This window comes from Zonotrichia albicollis, chromosome 2 (genome assembly GCF_047830755.1).
Source record: "Zonotrichia albicollis isolate bZonAlb1 chromosome 2, bZonAlb1.hap1, whole genome shotgun sequence".
Lineage (NCBI taxonomy): Eukaryota > Metazoa > Chordata > Aves > Passeriformes > Passerellidae > Zonotrichia > Zonotrichia albicollis.
Window position 1 is genome coordinate 105,851,336 of NC_133820.1, and position 18,521 is coordinate 105,869,856.

General features: G+C 39.9%; 1 long non-coding RNA gene across 1 annotated transcript; it reads right to left on the reverse strand.

Annotated features, from left to right (window-relative positions):
- Positions 1-14,198: 14,198 nt before the first annotated feature.
- LOC141728265 (uncharacterized) lies at positions 14,199-17,983 on the reverse strand. The gene is made up of 2 exons (XR_012579145.1): positions 17,703-17,983; positions 14,199-14,417 (listed from the first exon to the last, which is right to left on the reverse strand). It is a non-coding gene; the product is annotated as an uncharacterized LOC141728265 (long non-coding RNA).
- Between the last annotated feature and the right edge of the window lie 538 nt (positions 17,984-18,521).

The window sequence follows — 18,521 nt, forward strand, 5'->3', positions numbered from 1 at the left end:
TGTGGAGGCAGATGCACAACATAATTAAGGAAAGGAGTCACAGAAGGGTAGAGGGATTATAAACTCCTGACTGAGCAGAGAATTTGTGTAAATTATTTTTAAGAATACTGATGAAACTGGGACAAGCAAATACAGTTATTTTACTCAATATGCAGATAATTCTTGTACTAGTTTAAGTAAAGACTTAGTTAAAGGTAGATTTGGGGGATCTTTGCATGCTTAGTGACTATTTGCATCTGCTGCCACATGATCCATGATCCTACAGGTATGGAAGCAGATGGGCTTAAGCGACTTGTAAATCATCCAATCAAAACTACTGCCATGATCTAGGGCAATTGTGCTGAGGCATCCAATTTACGTGAAAGGCTAAAAAAAAAAAGGAGTGAGACCAAAAAAAAAATTCAGTGAGACCAATGGATCTGAGGGGTGTGCAACCAAATGAGGCTTCAGAGCATGTAATTCAAAGCCAGAGAAGGCCTGAGAAATAGCATGAATATATCTAACATTGATCATCCTTTTATTAAGATTTAAAAAAAGATTAGCTATCATGATCTTTTGAAAGCTAAGTGTTTATTATGAAGTTCTACTATTTATTGCAATACACTTGAAATACTGAAATTATTTGCATAGTGCAAAGACAGTATCAACATTCTTTTTTTGCTTAATGAGGAAATGAAGATAGAAGAGATAAAACAATTTGACATAAAGAGCTTTGTAATGTCAAATTCACAAGATTGCATGGAGATAAATTTAAGGTTCTGTGTAGACCAAATCTCACAGATTTAATAAAATAAAGAAAATCTTGTAAGGCAGCTCTCTACTTCATTGAGAATATCATGCCTAGTAAACATACTTGCAATGAAGAAGTCTGACAAAAACAAGAGCTGTAAAAGTCACTATCTCCCATCTTCATCAGAAGGATGTCAATAAATTAAGACTTGGGAATCTCAGGCTTCTTAGCAATATAAGTGGTTTTAGTGTTTCTGCACAGCTACCCCTGAGTTGAAACATTAATGCAAGCCATGCACATTTCTCAGTGGAATACAGACTCACAAGGGTTACCTTTGTGTAGATAAAATGAGAATTTACCAGAAGATGCCGGAATATTCCCCACTGATTATTGTCTGCTGTATTAATGCAATTACAATGGCTTGAACACTTTGGTACTTTCCAAGGACCTATTTATGTAGCAGTCTATTACTAAACTCTGACAACAGCAGCCCAAATTATGATGCACTTACTCACCCTGGAGAGTACTTTGTACCATGAGCAGTCTCACTTTGAATAAAGCATTCACGATCTGGCCCATTACCCTTTAATTATAGATGTTTCAGAGAAGAGTGAGCATCAGGGTTTACTGCACTATTTATAAAACAAGCTAGCAGCCAAACATTGAAGGACTTCTACAGCTTTAAAACCCCCAACATTCTTTCCCTTTAGGAGCTCCTCCACTGAGTTTAAAGCTCATTTGAATGTATCAAGAATTTCATTGTAGCAAAAGAGGCATCTACAGATGAGAAATAGTCCCACTTGTGGAAAAATCCTGCAGTCCATTTAAACAGCTAGTTTACAATTTTTGTTTTGGAAATGAAATGCGTGTTTATTAAATTCAACACAATGTGTTTATTAATGCTGACAATAAAAAATTCTGCAATCCTAGCATGTCATCCTACTGTAAAGCATTTTAGGATGCACCACAACAGCTATCATTGTGTGAGCTGAATACTCTCTGAAATTCGGTGAAATCTGTCTTCATTGTCTCTTATACAAACATGACTACACCAAAACACTAATCTGCAGAAACCAGACTCTATCTGGCAAAAACTAGGAGGAAGCATCTCTTGGAATGAAGGGGTCCCCATCTCTTCATTCATGGAGTGCTATCACTTTGATTTGAAGTTGCTACCACTAAATATTGCTTGAAACAGGACATGAGCGTGAAGCAGTGCTTGGATTCAGCTGCACAGGTGGGATTTTCTCAGTGTGTAGGGAGAAACATATATGGGATTCCTGGGCACCAGGGGGAGGATATGTGATATGTTTACATATGTCACATATAGGTGGAACAAAAAATGTGACAGAGGTCTCCAACTGTTCTGACCTTACTTAGTGGGTCTTGATTCTGTACCACTATATGCTTAAGGTAAAATTGGCTAGTTTTCCCCACTGTGCCCAGTCTTAGAATTCGTGGGGAATGCGCCCTCCCTCTTGAACTTATTCTTTGTGGCTCAGAACTTGTTTTTTACTGGATTTTCAGAGACTTTGCATGTTATATAGAGGCTGCAGGTTATATGCAGTTACTAAAATAGATGCATATCCAACTCTATAAAAGTTATTTTCAGCTTTTACCAAATAAACATGATAGTTCCTGTTCCCTTGATACTTATATGACTTTTTTGCATGGTTTATGAGTGGGTCATTATCTGACACATTTCCTTATCTTTATTTTGCCTTACAATAGCCTGTCAGGGTGAAAATGGTTGCCTCCAATCCAGAAGGGATGCTGCAGCAGGCTTGTCTGTATTTCTGAAGGTCTGCATGACATAACTCCCCTAAGCATTACCTTCCTCTGCCACTCCCAGAGGAAGTCCTTCACAGAGGTGAGAGGATTCTTCTGCAGGGGTAGGTTTAGCAGCCCCCTCCAAGTGGGGGACACTCTATCTTTGCTAAACGGAGTTTTCCTGGTGTAATTGCTTTTCTATAAGAGTATTTTGCTAAATAGCCATGCCAGTGAAGCACAGCTTTATCACTCTGTGTTTCAAACCAGTGAAGTTAAACTGGCAAAACTTCTAAGTGTACAACAAGCAGTCAGGGAGACTTGTCTGTGGAGGTAAAGAAAGGGCATGAAAAACCAGAGGGCTGTTTCTTTGGGTACAAATGATATTTGCTTGTTCTAAAACAAGCACTGGATCAGCTGAGTTGTTGCTGTCAGCCTTTATCAGATGCTACTGACAGGAGCTTGGGAGACATGATAATTTTTTGAGAAATAGCTGGAGAACTCCACAGTGACAGGAAAGAGGAGAGCTACACTAGAATTCAATATATTCCCACCACCTATAAGGACAGGTGTGTGAAAAAAAATGTTCTTGCTTGTGACAAAGTTTCATCTAAAACAGAAGCAGTTCTTTTGTTCCAGGTGCTCTCTGGAAGCAGTCTGCTCTACAAAGTCACAATATAGGGATCAGAGACCCTGCAATAAATGGTAAATGGTAAATACCTCTTTACATGAAATATGATAGTCCCAGAACCAATGCTATGTTTTCTAGCCTCTGTATGTGATGACATTGCACCATAACATGAAGTGGAATCAGAAAGCCTGAGTAAGGTGCTGAGTATTATCAGCCTAGTGTCATTTAACACAAAATATTAGGCACAGGGGCCTGAAGGAATTTAGGTCATCTGACTCAGAGACTCGGTTCACTGAGTCTGTCATAAATGCTGCCTTTTAAATACTCTGTTTTTTAAAGAGAGAAGAGCTTTGAGGGTGTAATAGAAATGACTTGATTTCTAATAATAGTCAATTAGAAGTTCTATGTAATTGTATTTGGAAATACAATGTAAGCACTTCTGCTGGAAAAAGTTAATTTGTCTTAATTTTCCTAAGATTTCTAAAAATAGATTAGAATTAAATGTCATGTACCTTTAGAACGTGTATGTTTGGTAACTAACAAACTCTGTCACTGTTTATGATCTCAGAATTCTTTCCATGGAAACTATTATAAGGTCATTACTATCATCAAGCAGCAATGAATGCTGTTCATATTTTAGAGAGCCATTAGGGAAAGGACAATCCTAAGACCTTAAAGTCCATTTGTTTTTTCAACAGGGGAGGGATGTATAGTACCTTTTTGTGTATATATGGTTTCATGTGTTCATAGAAAGACAATTTTGGTTTGAAGATTCTAAGTCATGCATACTACCTCTTACAGAGAGCTACTTGTCAGTCAGAAACTTTGCTGGGTTCCTAAACTACATCTTCATAAATAGCATATTTTTAAATGAAGGTAAAACCTGTAAGGTTCTATTCAGCCTCAGTTTCCATTAGCACCTTTTGAGGCTATGCAGAACCTCACAGAACTGAGGTTCACTGAAAGCAAGATTCCAAATTGTTTGCTCTAAGGATGCAGAGGTCTTAAGGTAAACGTAGATATACTTCCACTAGAAGATGTCACTGCACTGCCAAGCTGGTGTAAAGGACTACTCAAACAAATGTTTGGTGCAGGACTCATCATTGATGTAAGCTGTCCCTGTGGAAAGGTCTGATATTTACTCAAAACCAAACAGAAAAACAATACACAAACCCACAATGTTTTTTTTCAATAGTTCTCTGTGTGAAGGCTTTTCCCTATTTCACTAGGTCCCACAGCATTTATACTGCCAGAACAGGGGAATCCACAGCATAAGATTTCACTAGTACACTGGAAATGAGAATGGTTTTAAAAGATTTATTGTATATGCATGATTATATGTATAATTCAGCTAATGAGCCTAACTTAAACTGTTGCTAAAGAACTGCCATTGATTTATAGGATAGCACTGGAAGTAAAGGAGAAAATGTTGTCAGCAGAGAACATGTATGCATGCAGATATGTATCATAGTCAGCAGAAGATAACTTCCATCAGTGAAGGCATTTATTCACCCTTTCCTACTATTAATCTGCCACCAGGTTCTCACATTAGCTGAAAATCTAACATTTGAGATGATTTAATTACAGTAAGGAAGCAAACGGAATTTCAAGATCTGTATTAGAGCAGAAAACTATAAACACAGGAATGGATTTGAGATGACAAGTTGAACATGGAGGTTTACAATTGTTTTACTCAGAGCTGAAACTGAGAAATAATGGATGAACAAAAGTGTCTAAAATCTTGATTTGTTAATTGAATAAAATTATAGATGTTATTACTTGCAGCTGTTTGCTAATACAGACCCTAGATAATATTAGTTGGCAAGTATAATAGTTTTATAAATAGGTATGATGTAACATCCACCTTGGGGTGTCAGAGTACCTCAGCTAGTTATAACAAAAAATGTGCATAATTTCTTCTTTTTTCCCTCCTGTTGTCCACTTTTCTTCCCCCAAGAATTTCTCTAGTCTTATCAGTCTTAAGTATTGATAATGAATTTTATGATGGTTTTGTTCTTAACTGTTTTTACTGATTTCTTGTTCTATAAACCTTCAGAGGTGTTTGAATTTTCCATATGTGGCATTTCAGGATACAAATCTGGATGTCCCTGAGGTATGGCTAGTTTACTGAAAATCAACTTATCTCAGCAATTTAACCTCTTTAATGTCTCTTACACAAGCCATTCTCTGATTGATTTGTATTTTTGGAGGAAAAATAATTTTCAATTTCTTTAAAGCAAGTGACAATAAAAAGTTGCAGTTTGTGCCCCATCCCACACACACATGTACAAAAAAGCTTGGGGAAATAATTTTACATATCTTAAATAACAGCCATTAAGTTCTATATGGTCTGATTCAGAAGTGTGTGGCACTGCTTTGGAAAGCAAAGTGTCTATCTGAACTATCTTCTCTGCTACACAAACAAAACTAGAAGAGGAGCACCTTGTTTGCTAGTTGCAAACATACCTTCAGCAGTCCTAGGTGTCCACGAATTCCTGCGGTACAGAATCATTGGTTGGCACAGTTTTATTGACAATGTATTGTCAACCTCATGAAAGTGGGGGGTGTTTTTTCTTTTCTTTTTTTTGATGCTGACCATAACTTTGCAGTTATTTTTATTTTTATTTTTTGTCCTGCTATTTGTTTTCTTCCAGGCTTCCAAACATCTTTGTGACAGCAGTACCTGTGTTTTTGAGAAAGTAATTTATATCTGTGGCATTTTTCAGATTGAGGTGGCCACACAGGTTTCCTGACTTTTTGAACAGTCTTATAGAGCCAGAAATGGGGAGGATATCTTGGATTTTGGGGAATTGATTGGAAACCAGGTGATAAAAATTCATGTGTTCTCTGTTAGGAGTTACTGCAGTACTGAGTATATAGTGGTATTTACGCTCTTCACACTGTGTTAACTTTAGTATCCACTGGCTGTTTTTATCAGGTTTGGCACAGAGATTAAAATCCCTAAGAGAAATATTTTTGTACAAATCTCATTAAAAAAACAAAACAAAACAAAACAAAACAAAACAAAACAAAACAAAACAAAACAAAACAAAACAGTTTGAAGATAGATGACCTAAATGTGACTTTAACTTAATAGTATATACTTTCCTTTAGGATCTTGCAATATATGTTGTGTTTTTCCACCAGTCACTGTCTCAGACCACAGTCAATGACAATCTGGAGTGGTAGTCACCTGCCTAAATATAGACATCCTGTGCTACATGAGATGCCCTCATGCATTTCTCCTCGCCTTCAGCTGCCACTTCAGAAGACCACTGAGCCCTTATCTTACCACGAGGATGGTTCAAATACTTTATGAATTACAAAGGGCAACTAAATCAAGCTCTGGATCTTCACTGCCTACAGTGGGCTCTTCAGTGCTAAGTCTGCCTGAATTTGTGCTAAATCTCAGTCCAAATGGGGGATACCATTGTCTACTGTCAATGGCATTGCAAACACTGCTTACTGACTACTGCTCTAGAAGAATGTAAGTCCTATAAATCCAGTCTGCTGGATTTCATTTGGCTTCTTGACTAAAGGAAAGCTGCAATGTAATTTCATGAACTTTGAAATCCATAACTGGAAGAAGAGTTATAAATGCCCCAGCTCTGAAGAAAGTGCCAATAAAAGGTTTTAATCCAAAGTGAGGATCCCGTGCAGAGGGTGCTGGGCCTTGCCAATCCCAGAGCTCATCAAGCAGATTTTCTCATGAAAGGTGAGATTCTGGAGCCAGAGCAAAGCCACTGCAGAAAGCCACAGCATGCCCCAAGTGACTTCTGTTTTAAAAAACAGGAGTAAAATAAAAAGGCAAAGAGTAAGTTGGTGGTTAGCTAGGATGAAGAAATATTTCACTATAGTCTTGACAATCACCCTGTCTTCAGGATTAGTTTATTTGAGCCTCAGTCTTTATTTCCCCCCAGACTCACTGGCTGAAGTGCACATTCAGATTATTCAGTCAGAACAATAAAAATGTGATGGACAATGACATTCTTCTGGGCTGGGACTTTCCATTTAAATTTGCCCTTCAAAGTAAGGGCCCCAAGCCTTACAAATAGCTATGGGGTTGCTCTTTTAGCAGCTATTGAGCAGGAACTTCTGCAGCTCCAGGGCTGTGTAGAGTGCTGTTTGTCTCCATTAAATTGAAATGCCCACTAGCAAGTACAATCCTGTGCCTTTTGCTAGAGGTTTATGAAGACTTGCCTCCAGTGGGTACCAGCCCTCTCCTGCCTGCCTTGGCTTTAACCTTCTGCTCCTCTCCAGGCCTGATTCTCACCTTGGTTCTGAGCTGAAAGCCCTACTCCTCATCTGCCTCCTCACAGCCTTTCCTTCAGATGTGGGTGCTGCTTCTTGATAGAATACCCAGTGCAAGGGGAAGTAGTGGGTGATTAATTTGCTTAATTGGCAATCAAACAGGCTGCCTTACTGGCAGCTGCATTTTAATTTCGTAGGAGCAGTCAATATGGACCTCGTTTAAATCTCTCTGGTGTGTCTCTCCAGAGTTGCCAGAGCTGTTGATTGAACTTTGTGTGACACTGGCATTTCCCTTCAAGCTAATTTTCAATTGTTGCCAAGTGAAAGGAAATTATTTCAACTGTTTCGTGGGGAAAGCAAGTACTGGCATATGACCTTCTGCTTCCAGCCTGATTTCCCTTCATTAGTGTCTCCTCAGTGACAGGCACAGTGACAATTATGGGGACATTTATGCCTTGGGACAGACTGTTGTTCCAAGGTGTGTGTTCTGCTGTGACCAGAGCAGTCTGCATATGTGGGAAATGGGACCAATGAGGGAACATCTAATTTCTGTGTCCTGCCAAATAGTAGGAAAAATTAGGCTCCTTGTGGCAATATTTGAACAGCCTTAGTTTCTCACATGTCCCCATGACCTTGTAAGTGTACATTTAGTCTTGAAAGTGTGCCAGAGAGTGTGCCCACACAGAGGTCTTCGCCTATAAGAAGTCAGCTTAGACTACCCTGACAGTTAATGGAGTAAATAGATGTTTGCAGACGTGATTAATTTGACTTATTTTAGATATACTTTTTAGAAATGAGATTAATGGGTCCTTAGAAATACCTATTTTTCTCTATTAGCTGTGAAGGGTGCTGACTAACTCAGACATTGATGTCTCTGTCACAGATGTCTTTGGCCAGATAAATGCTCCTTCCATTGGTTTACAAATGTAAATGAGTGTTTTGTGAGTATCCTGGTAGCTGCTGAAATATGAGACAGGACTAGAGGCAATGACCTCCACCTAAAACTCAGGAGGTTCCTGCTGAATATTTGGAAACCCTTTTTCACTGTGAGGATGCCTAAGTACGGACCCAGGTTGCCCAGGGAGATTGTGAAATCCCTGTCCTTGGAAATATCCAAAAGCCATCTGGATGTAAGTCCTCAGCAATGGGGTCTCAGTGGCCCTGCTTGAGCAGAGTTAGAAAGGTGATCTCCAGAGATCCCTCCAACTTCAGCTCGGGCCATTCTGACACCTGCCTGTTCAGGCATCTCTATTTGCCTTTGTAAATCTAGGATGAAGGGCTCTCAGTTCTACTGGTGAGAACCTGTGAAAGAAAAACAAATGTAAAACCACCAATATTGTTTCAAATTAATCAGTAGGAAAAAACCTGTGTTATTGTGTAGCCAGATTTTCCTCATTTCTTCTCAGAAGAAAAAGAAGAAAAAAAAAAAAAGAAGCAGCTGAAAAGGTTTTTTGCCTATTTTAGTGAATTAGTACCCCTAAGTGACCTTGATTGACACTTTATGAACATTAAAAGCCTTGATAGTCTTTACTAATTGCCATGCTTCTCCACTCTGGGAATACTGCAGACCCATATCTTCCTTTATTAATTTATATATTTATTATAGTGTTTTTCCTTACACTTTTAATGTGGGGATAACATTCATCAAACTCTCGGGGGATCACCTTTTCAGAATAATTTTTCACACTGAGGAAAGACTGTTCTGTGCCAGACACTGAATTTTCTGGCTTTGCTGAGAAAATGCTGCAGAGGAGGTGGGCATGGGGAGGGGAGGGGTACCTTGCATTCACCTAAAAAAATAAAACCCCAAACCAACAACCTCTGAAGATGTTTTGTTTTAATCATTGTATATGAGTAAGGTTAGTTCAGTATGTAATAACAGGCTGTCTTGACAACAAAAGGCTGAATCAACACAGAACATGATTGGAATTATGCATGTCAATTATAATGAATCTCATTATGCAACACGAAAGTCTAATTCTATTGTAAAGGTCTGCAGTCTGCAGTTTTAAGTCTGATGTCAATGCTGAACAATAACTGCCCTCTCATCCACCTCATAGCCATAAAGAATAAATATAAACCTAATTTCTGCAGACTTTTAATATGCAAATTTCTTTGGGGTAAGGGAAAAGAGAGATTTCTTTTTTTTTAACAAAAAGAGAAAACTGTTGTGGTCTTAAAGCAATCCATCATGTCCATGATTTCTTTGGCTTTAACTTTTTGCTGTCCACAGGAAAAATTGATGTTTGAAAGTTCTCTCCTTATCTTGAAATATAAATCCAGAGTGACAATTTCTCACATTGTACCAACTCAGTAATGTGTTTATCAAAATAAAAAAATAAATAAAAAGTGATTAGGCTCTAATTTCTAGCAAGAAGGTTACAGTAATAAATGTGTTTAGCAACACCTTTATGGAATTACTAGACAGTAAGGGTGTTTTGGGTTTTGTTGCAATTTGCTCTTTCCCCCATGGTTTATTGCATGTATTTTGACACTTGCAGTTGAAATGTCTAGTTTGAGGGGTTTATTTTGCAGCAATAAATAAAAATATGGATTCTCCTTTGAGAGTGTGTGATTGGAACACTGCTTGAGCTCTTAAATACCTTCCCATAATTCATTTTTAGACAGTGGATAAATTCAGCTGGAAGCAGATATACAACAGGCATTTCTATTTGCTGAAAGAAAACACTGTTGTGACACTACGTGATTCCAGTGGAGTGGGAAGTGTCAGCGAACAGTGGTCAGAATTCAACACTTAAGAGTCTCCAAATTGCCCTGCAGAAGGGTCAGGTGAGCTCAAGACTTCAGGGAGGAAATCTCTGCATCCCTTGCACTGGAGCTGGCCTGTGGCCACCAAAGAATGCTTTGCAGAATGCAGTAGAACCAGTCAGTAACCTCTTGTGCTATTTTGTTATTTTCATTAGACATGATCACAATGTGATGTAGCTGACAGCAGAGCTGATAGGCATGAATACCTCTGCTCCAGTAGATGGGACTTTTGAATGCAAAACAATCATCAGTTCTGGACTGCAGCTCTGTGCGAGAATTCATGGCTCAGGGCTAGTTTACAAACAGACTTGTAAAATACCCATTTGCAGATGCTGTAAACTGATATTTTAAACTCATCATTTAAAGCAAAATTGAAATTAAACATTGATTTCAAAAAAGATGACCCAGAATTGTTTTGACCTCATGTCTTGCTTCTAGATCATACTTATTTATTTTTCCTTTTAAAAGACATTTTCACAAATTTTAAAATACATTTTCACAATTCTGAAAGAAACTTGTAGTTATTAGAGCTAAGACAACCATTCAATTTGTGCAACATGCTGAATTTTCCTTATTTAGAATTTCTAGCAGCTTTCACTGGAAAAGTTTGATTCAGGTTTAGCAGTCTGAGAAAACTTCCTAAAGCTGGCTGTGAAATTAATCTTTCTGTCTTCTTTTGAAAGCCAACTTTACACTTGTTCCAACAGAATGCTACTGTAACTGTGAACAGCATAAGAAATCGTAGGCCTGACCAGAGAAAGGATTAAAGACAGCAATTTGGCAAAAAAAAAAAAAAAAGAATACTCTTCATTTCATAAAAAAAGGTAGCTTATTCTTGTTATTATTGTTATTGCCACCATCATCTTTATTTGTACATTTTTCCTGAGCCAGTAGAAGGAAAAGAAAAAGAGGAGGAACCAGCATCCACAACAATTCCTCAAAGACTGTGATTCCCTTTCAGTTGCTATCAAAGATCTGTGGGATCTTCATTTAACATGAATTTTTTTGAATTAGTTTTGTACTGTTTTCTCCAGCAGCAAGAGGATAGGGCAGGAAATGACAAACAAACAAAAAAACAACAAACCAAAACAAAAAACCACTAGATGCTTTACAGGCTTGGTGGAAGATCTCCTTTTGGATAAAGAAAGGGAAGAGGGTGCTTTTCTAGTGCCAGTGTCACAAAAGGAAAGTAGGAAAGTTGAATTCATTGTAGGCAGCTTCCAAATTAAGTGAAGGTGCCTGAGTTTTTTGTGGAAATGGAATAAGGAAATAAGGAAATAAGGAAATAAGGAAATAAGGAAATAAGGAAATAAGGGAATAAGGAAATAGGAGGGGACTGGCATGTGGTGTTAATACACCACTATGGTGTGTGTAGAGTACTTCAAAACTCAGGTGGATGATGTTCACATAGGAACTTGCACAACTGTTGTAGAAAACTGTTTTTTCACTGCAAGGTTGACCAAGCACCCAGGCTGTCCAAAGAAGTTGTGGAGTATCCATGCTTGGAGATAATAAAAATCTATTTGGACATGGTACTGGGCTTGAGGGGGCCCTGTTTGAGCAGGGAGTTTTATCAGATGAATTCCAGAGGTCCTTTGTACCCTCAACCATTTTGTGATTCTCTCACCAAATCAGCCAAGAGCTCTTCCTAACACTGCTGCTTCAGCCATTTTTATTTGTGTCTGTGGGGATCATGTTCAGCATCCTGCCACTGTCCGTCTTCATGAAACTCAAGTTGAAAGAATCATTCCAAATCTAGTTTTGGGTGATAGAGGTGGGTAACAGCACCTTTTTTCCCCACTAATGCTATTATCAACTTTATATTTTTGAGGTATCACTGTGTATCTAGTAATGAACATGCTTTATATCCTAAGCTTTATTTTTTCACTCTCTTCCCGTGGGGAGCTGCTGAACTCAATGCTGCCTCTGTCCTAAATTTCACTCTCTGCAACTGCATCACTCTCTTTGAGTGCAGACATGGAAAAAATTAGTTACTCTGTTTACTGGGAATGTCATTAATAGATCTGTGGCACAGACTGGGTGAGGACTTCACCTCACAGCTGGCACCAGTGTGTGATGCAGTCTCTTGCAGATGACAGTGATGGAGCCAGTAGCTGGTGGGAGAGGCAGTCAAGCACAGCAGCAATCACTTCTTTTTTTTCTCATGTTTTGTCTCTCTGTGTAACAGAAAATCAGAAATATCAGAGACAGTCACCATGTCACAGTTCTAGATAATAGTCTGCAGGGCTAGAAAATGAACACGAGTTCAGTGTGCTTCTAGATGCAGTGCCAGAGACCTGCATTAGCCAACACTCATGACAGCTTCCAGAAGCAGGAGGAGCATGAAGGAATACTAGAAAAGGAAGTTCCTTCTGGCCCATGTGCCGAGTAGGTTCATGCTTAAAGGTAATTGAGCGCTGAGATTCCTGAGCTGGGATGACCTGAACATTGCTTCAAGACCTGGTTAGATTTGCCACCAAAAACTCTCACTTTGTCCTGAGTTTTCATGGCCAGCCTTGGTAGCAGGATGGGAGCTACAGGGGTGGCTTCTGTGAGATGCTGCCAGAAGCTTCTTCCATGTCCAGCAGAGCCAATCCCAGGCAGCACCAAAGACAGACATGCTGCTGGCCAAGGCTGGTAGTAACACCTCATACACAGTATGTAATAACATATTTAAGAAGAAGGAAAATAACAAATTTATTATTGCGCAGATGTAATTGTGGGCAGAGAAAAGTGGGCTGAAAAGAGCAACTCTGCAGACACCAAGGTCAATGGAGTGGGCTGAAAAGAGCAACTCTGCAGACACCAAGGTCAATGGAGAAGAAGAGGGTGGAGGTGCTCCAGGAGCTAGAGCAGGGATGCCCCTGCAGTTTGTGAGGAGACCATGGTGAGGCAGGTGTGCCTGCAGCCCGTGGAGGTCCAGGGGGATGCAGAGATCCACCTGCAGCCCATGGAGGTCCAGGGGGATGCAGAGATCCACCTGCAGCCCATGGAGGAGACCCACAGCAAAGCAGGTGGATGTCTGAGAGAACCCATCAGAGGCCCAAGGAGAGAGGAGCCCTTGCTGGAGCAGCCTTTCCTTGAAGGACTGCACCCCATGGAAGGGTGACTGCAGCAGATTGGGGAGGACTGTTGCCTGTGGAATGGACTCAGGCTGGAGAAGCTCATGGAGAACTGTCTCCTGTGGGAGGGACCCCATGGTGGAGCAGGGCAAGGACTCCTGTCCCTGAGCAGCAGGAGAAGCCATGGGTGATGAACTGACCGTAACTCCCGTTCCCAGTCTCCCTGTGCCACTGGGGGAGGAGATAGAGCTGGGAGGAAGGGAGGGGGGGAGGTCTTTGGAGGTTTTATTTTACTTGTCTTTATCCTGCTCTGATCTTAGTCATAATAAATTCAGTTAATATCTCTAATTCTAGCCTGTGAATTGGAGTTTAGCCTGTGATGGTATTTGTCAAGTGACTTCTCCCGGTCCTTATCTCAACTTGTGAACCCTTACCTATATTTTCTCTCCCCTGTCCAGCTGCAGAGGGGACGGAGAGAGCAGCTTTGGTGGGTGCCTGGCATCCAGCCAGCAGCCACCCACAATGCTGCATCACAAGTTTGGGCCCATGTCCATCTCTGAATTGCAGATAATGATCTAGGCAGAGCACATGGAAGGGACTGAAGTGTTAGAAGAGCAACCAACATTTGGTTGTTTTTTTTCCTGGAATTTCTCTGTATCAAAACCAGCTAAAATAATGATATCTGCAATTCTCAGGTATTATTATAATTCAGTATCTCACTTTGGAATCTGGAAAATTATTGTTAACTCAGTAACTCCTAAGAATCTTCAAGGAACTGTAGCAGGTACCTGGAGACATAAGTGTCCTACAACAGGGTAGCTACTATCTGCAAAGGTCATTATAATATTCTATCAAATGAAAAATTAAACTGCCATGTAAACTAACATTATCAACCAGTGAATTCTTGCATTGTCAGCACAAAATGTCAGGTACACGCTCAGATTTTTAGTAGCATTCCCAATGCTGCCTTCTCTCAGACAATATTAAATTAAATTAAATAAATAATAACTTAATATTTAATTTTTGCACACACATTGTTACACTAGAAATAAAACTAGACTGCAGGTTTCTCTGCTCTGTGAAACTTTTCTTCTGATGCATAGGCAATGCAGTGCATAATCCAGGTGAGCAGCTGCAGACCAGGCAGAGGATCTCCTTGGTCATGGGCTCTCTCCCCCCAGGTCAGGCTCCCAAGGCTCATTGCTTCCTGTACACAGGTTGCAAAAACAAGGCTTAATGGCATGTGCAGTGAGAAGGAGTGAATAAAGCACAGACTGTTATGAGCTGCCACTGCAGACAAATTTCTTTGGTGCAAAGAGTGATCAGACTTTCAGGTAAAATAAACTGACTATCCCTATAGGAAGCAGGATGCCCTAGCAATGAAGGAGCCCCAAACTCTGGAGATCTATGTGCTCATACTTGTCCTGCCACAGACTGCCTCTGTGACCTCTGGGGTGTCATTCAAGGCCAAAACCCTCCAAGTTTTTTATACACTTTACCTTCTCTGACCTCTGGTTTTGGCTGGCCCATCAGGTAAACAGAGCTGATATTTTGGAAGCCTGGCAGCTTGCATGTGTAGTTTTGGCTCTAATAAAAGATCCTGTCCAGTCAATAGGGAAGCAGAGAGTGTCTGTAACTAAAGGGCTGCACTTTAGTACAGAGCTAGGTGCAGTCCTGCAGAGGAGGGACACTGGGCCTGGTGTGTGGGACAGCTCCCCTGCTCCCTCCCCTCAGACTGCAGACCCCAAAGTGGGCAGGGGTAACTGGGAAAAGAGGGGAAAGGGTAGAACACATGTGCTGCCTAATCCAGGAATGCCTACCTCAGTTTAATAGGATTTCAAATACTGTCCCTGTGAGGATGAGAAATATATTTACCTCCCTGCAGTTGTTCTTACTTTACAGTGAGCTAACTAGGTTTATCAGGCACATTTCTCTATCAGATGTGTGGTATGTGCATTGCAATTGAGGAAAAACCCTATTACTTCTATCACAATAGATACACATACTTAGCAGTGAATCCTTCAATGTCCAGGGAGATTCTTCATTTTATTAAAGAGCAACACAAGAATTATCTGCCTTTTGTATTTTAATCTGTGAAATGCAGTTGGCAGAAGTACTTAGTGCAGGCTTTTATTTTAAGTGTTATGGATATTGGATTATAGGTAAACAAAGACCATGCCGTACATCAAGGATATGTATATGTTAATTATGGAGATGATAGATTTTAATTCAAGAAAATAGTCTTTAGTAACAAAAATATTGCAGATTTAACATTCTGTTTAAGCAAAACTTCCATATAATAAAGTTCATGGTGTCCATCTTACCCAGATGAAAGGAAATGTAGGTGCCTAAGAAATAATAACTATGAAGATTCTGATCTGTGACATCTGGATCCAGGCCTGCAAGAAAGCTCAGAGTTTTGGGCATGCTGTCTGATAGCCTCATATTGGGCAAAACAATGAGTTCTAGGCCACCTTTGGGCTTTGCCTTTCAGAAATTAGGGGACCCATTTTGACAATTATTTTTTAAAAAAAGCTTCTTCTGAAACAAACTTGTTTTCACAAAGCTGGTCACAATATAGCTGTAAAACCGCAGATGGAAATGTGCCTGGAGAAGGGGAAGCATGTGTAAGTAAAATGCCCTTCCATATAGATAAAAGACAAACTCATTCATTCAATACATAAATAATTGCTACTACTGACAGCTGTGCTACACATAACATCTCAAAGGTACTTCTCAAATCAGCAATTATTTTAAAACAAAGTGTTTACTAATTTTGATATGTCCTCGCAGTTGCTGAGTTAGATTATGATTTGCAAGCAAATAGTACAGTGCAAAATATGAAAGTAAAAAAAAATAAAAAGAAATCCCTGAAGAACTGGTGTGTGAACACAAAGCTACTGAATGATGATTTATGCCTGGAATAATCGCTGTCATGAGCCCCTTTGGAGCGTGCAGCTGGAATTAGAATTCCTAAGGAGGAATCCTAAGTGAAGGGCTGCAGCAAGGTCTGTCTTTTTCCTTTTTTTTTTTCCCCTAAAGAACAAAAAAGCCTTGTCTCTCCCTGTCTGGGCAGAATGGTACTGTCCCAGACAGAAAGGTCCCCATAGGCCAAGCTATTAATGTAGCACCAGGCTGCTGGGAGCACCAGGCTATGGCAGGGATGGGGAGCAAAAGCAGGGAAACTGCAGTGCCTGCGCGGCAATTAGTGCGATATATATTGGCTTTTCTTGGCAGTCCTTAAGGAAGAGAGGGAGAAAGGGAGGAAGAGAGAAAACAAGAGCTAAAAAATACAAATAAAGAAGAAAATAAAAGAAAAAAAAATATTAGGATCACATAAGGCAATATTTCAAGGTATCAAAATGAATGATTAAAAATATCATCAGCAAATAACTTTTTCCCAAGTTGCTTTATAAAATTATTAAAGTTTTGTTTATTGTTCAGAGAATATTCATAATTCTGATAAATTAATGTGTGAATAAATTCAGTGTATGCAATGTTCCCTGGCTGACTGTCCTTGAGTACCCTTCTCTTTTTTCATGCCTTTTAAACTGTTCTCCAAACAGTTTATGAAGACTAACACAGCACATGTGATTCTTTGAACTAAAGAATTCATTTCACCAGATTTAAAAATCCCTATAAACGAGGACAGCACTGATGAGAGCAGGATAAGTAAACCCACTGAATATTCTCATGTGTCAGTAATAAAAGCAAATGTTTCAGGATAGCATAGCAGGGTGATGTATGGGGCTTTAGGCACATCACTGCTAGTAAAATCAGCAGGAATAATTAACGTATATATCTGCATGCTGAAGGGGACCAGGAATGGCTAGTAACCACTCTAGTATCATGTTCCTTGAAAAGGCACATCATTTTTTCAACAAGCAAAAGAGAATTTTATCATCATGAAAAAATCATGTACATGAGAAGATGCTGCTCAGTTTCTAATTTGTATTATCTTAGTGGTATACCAGTCTGGAAAACAATCATAATTTTCCTCTTTCTCCCCACCCCCTCACACTCTGTTGTTCATGATTTTTCTGTCATGCAGATTTCCCAACTGTGTTCTCTTCTTCATTATTTTATTTCACATTTTATAGAACACTGTATTTTTGCTCTTGGCTAATGAAAATAAAGAGATCAGCTTAAATTTCCTCTGATAACAGTAGTTTAAAACACCATTATGATGGTTTCTTAGTCTTTAAAATCTTTCACCTTTTATAATCTTTAAGTCTCACTAACCATTATTACCCTACATATGCAATCATAATAAAAGCTTTGCAGAAAGAAGAGTATCAAGCTGCTTGGTAAACCAAATGAACCTAACAAAACAATGTATATGATAAATACATGCACACAAATTTATATGCATCTATAGAAGCTTCTGTACAAATTTACACATAAAGGTTTTTTCTTTTTTTGTGGTTGCTATCTTAAAACACCGTTGAATTCCCTGGATATCAAGTGATACTTGGAAACTCTGTGATTTTACCTTTCCTGATGTTTCAGATTGCACCTCCTGCTTCATTTGGGCTCTTTGACCTGTGTGGAGTGAGTTGCTTCAACTGATATGATTATCTCAGTATTTACCCCAGCTGAGGGCTGGCCTTCATCACCTTCAGCAGGGAGGTAAGGTGGAATGTATTTTTGGAAAATCAGCCGAGTGCTGCTGGGAAGCCAAACGTGTGGGTCAGTGTAACACAGAGCTGTGCTGCAGGAGGGCAGGCTCAGATGGTTCAGCTGACAGAACTGACGGGCTCGTTGACCTGTGGGTCTCCTCCCATCCTGGATGTGTGCTGATATTCCCTCATGCAGGTACCTCTGCAGCCTCTCTGAGCCAGCTCTGCTGCCAGGAAAACCCACAGAAGGATGGGCCTGGCTCAGAAGGTCACAAGCAACGAGTCGAGCTCTGCCTGGAGGATACAAGAAGACAGGAATTGCAGGGGTGTATCCTTGGGCCTGTGCTGCTTGACATCACCATGAATGGCCTGAAGGAGGTACCCAAGGGTCCCCTTGCTGAGCCTGCAGGTCACCTGAAATTGAGGGGCGGGACTGACAATCCAGGGGAATTTATGACTGGAGGGATGGACCACACAATTCAGCAAGGAGAGATTGTACACCTGGGAAGGAAGAGCCTATTGAAAAGATAATGGCTGGGCAAGAGACTACTCAAGGAACACCTCTATGGAAAAGATCCAGGAAGGCCTGGAAGCTGGGCAGGAGCCTAGGAAAGGCTCCATTACTCCACTACAACTACACATATTCTTTTTACTACCATGGGACAGGGAATGATTCCCTGGAATTGGGATTC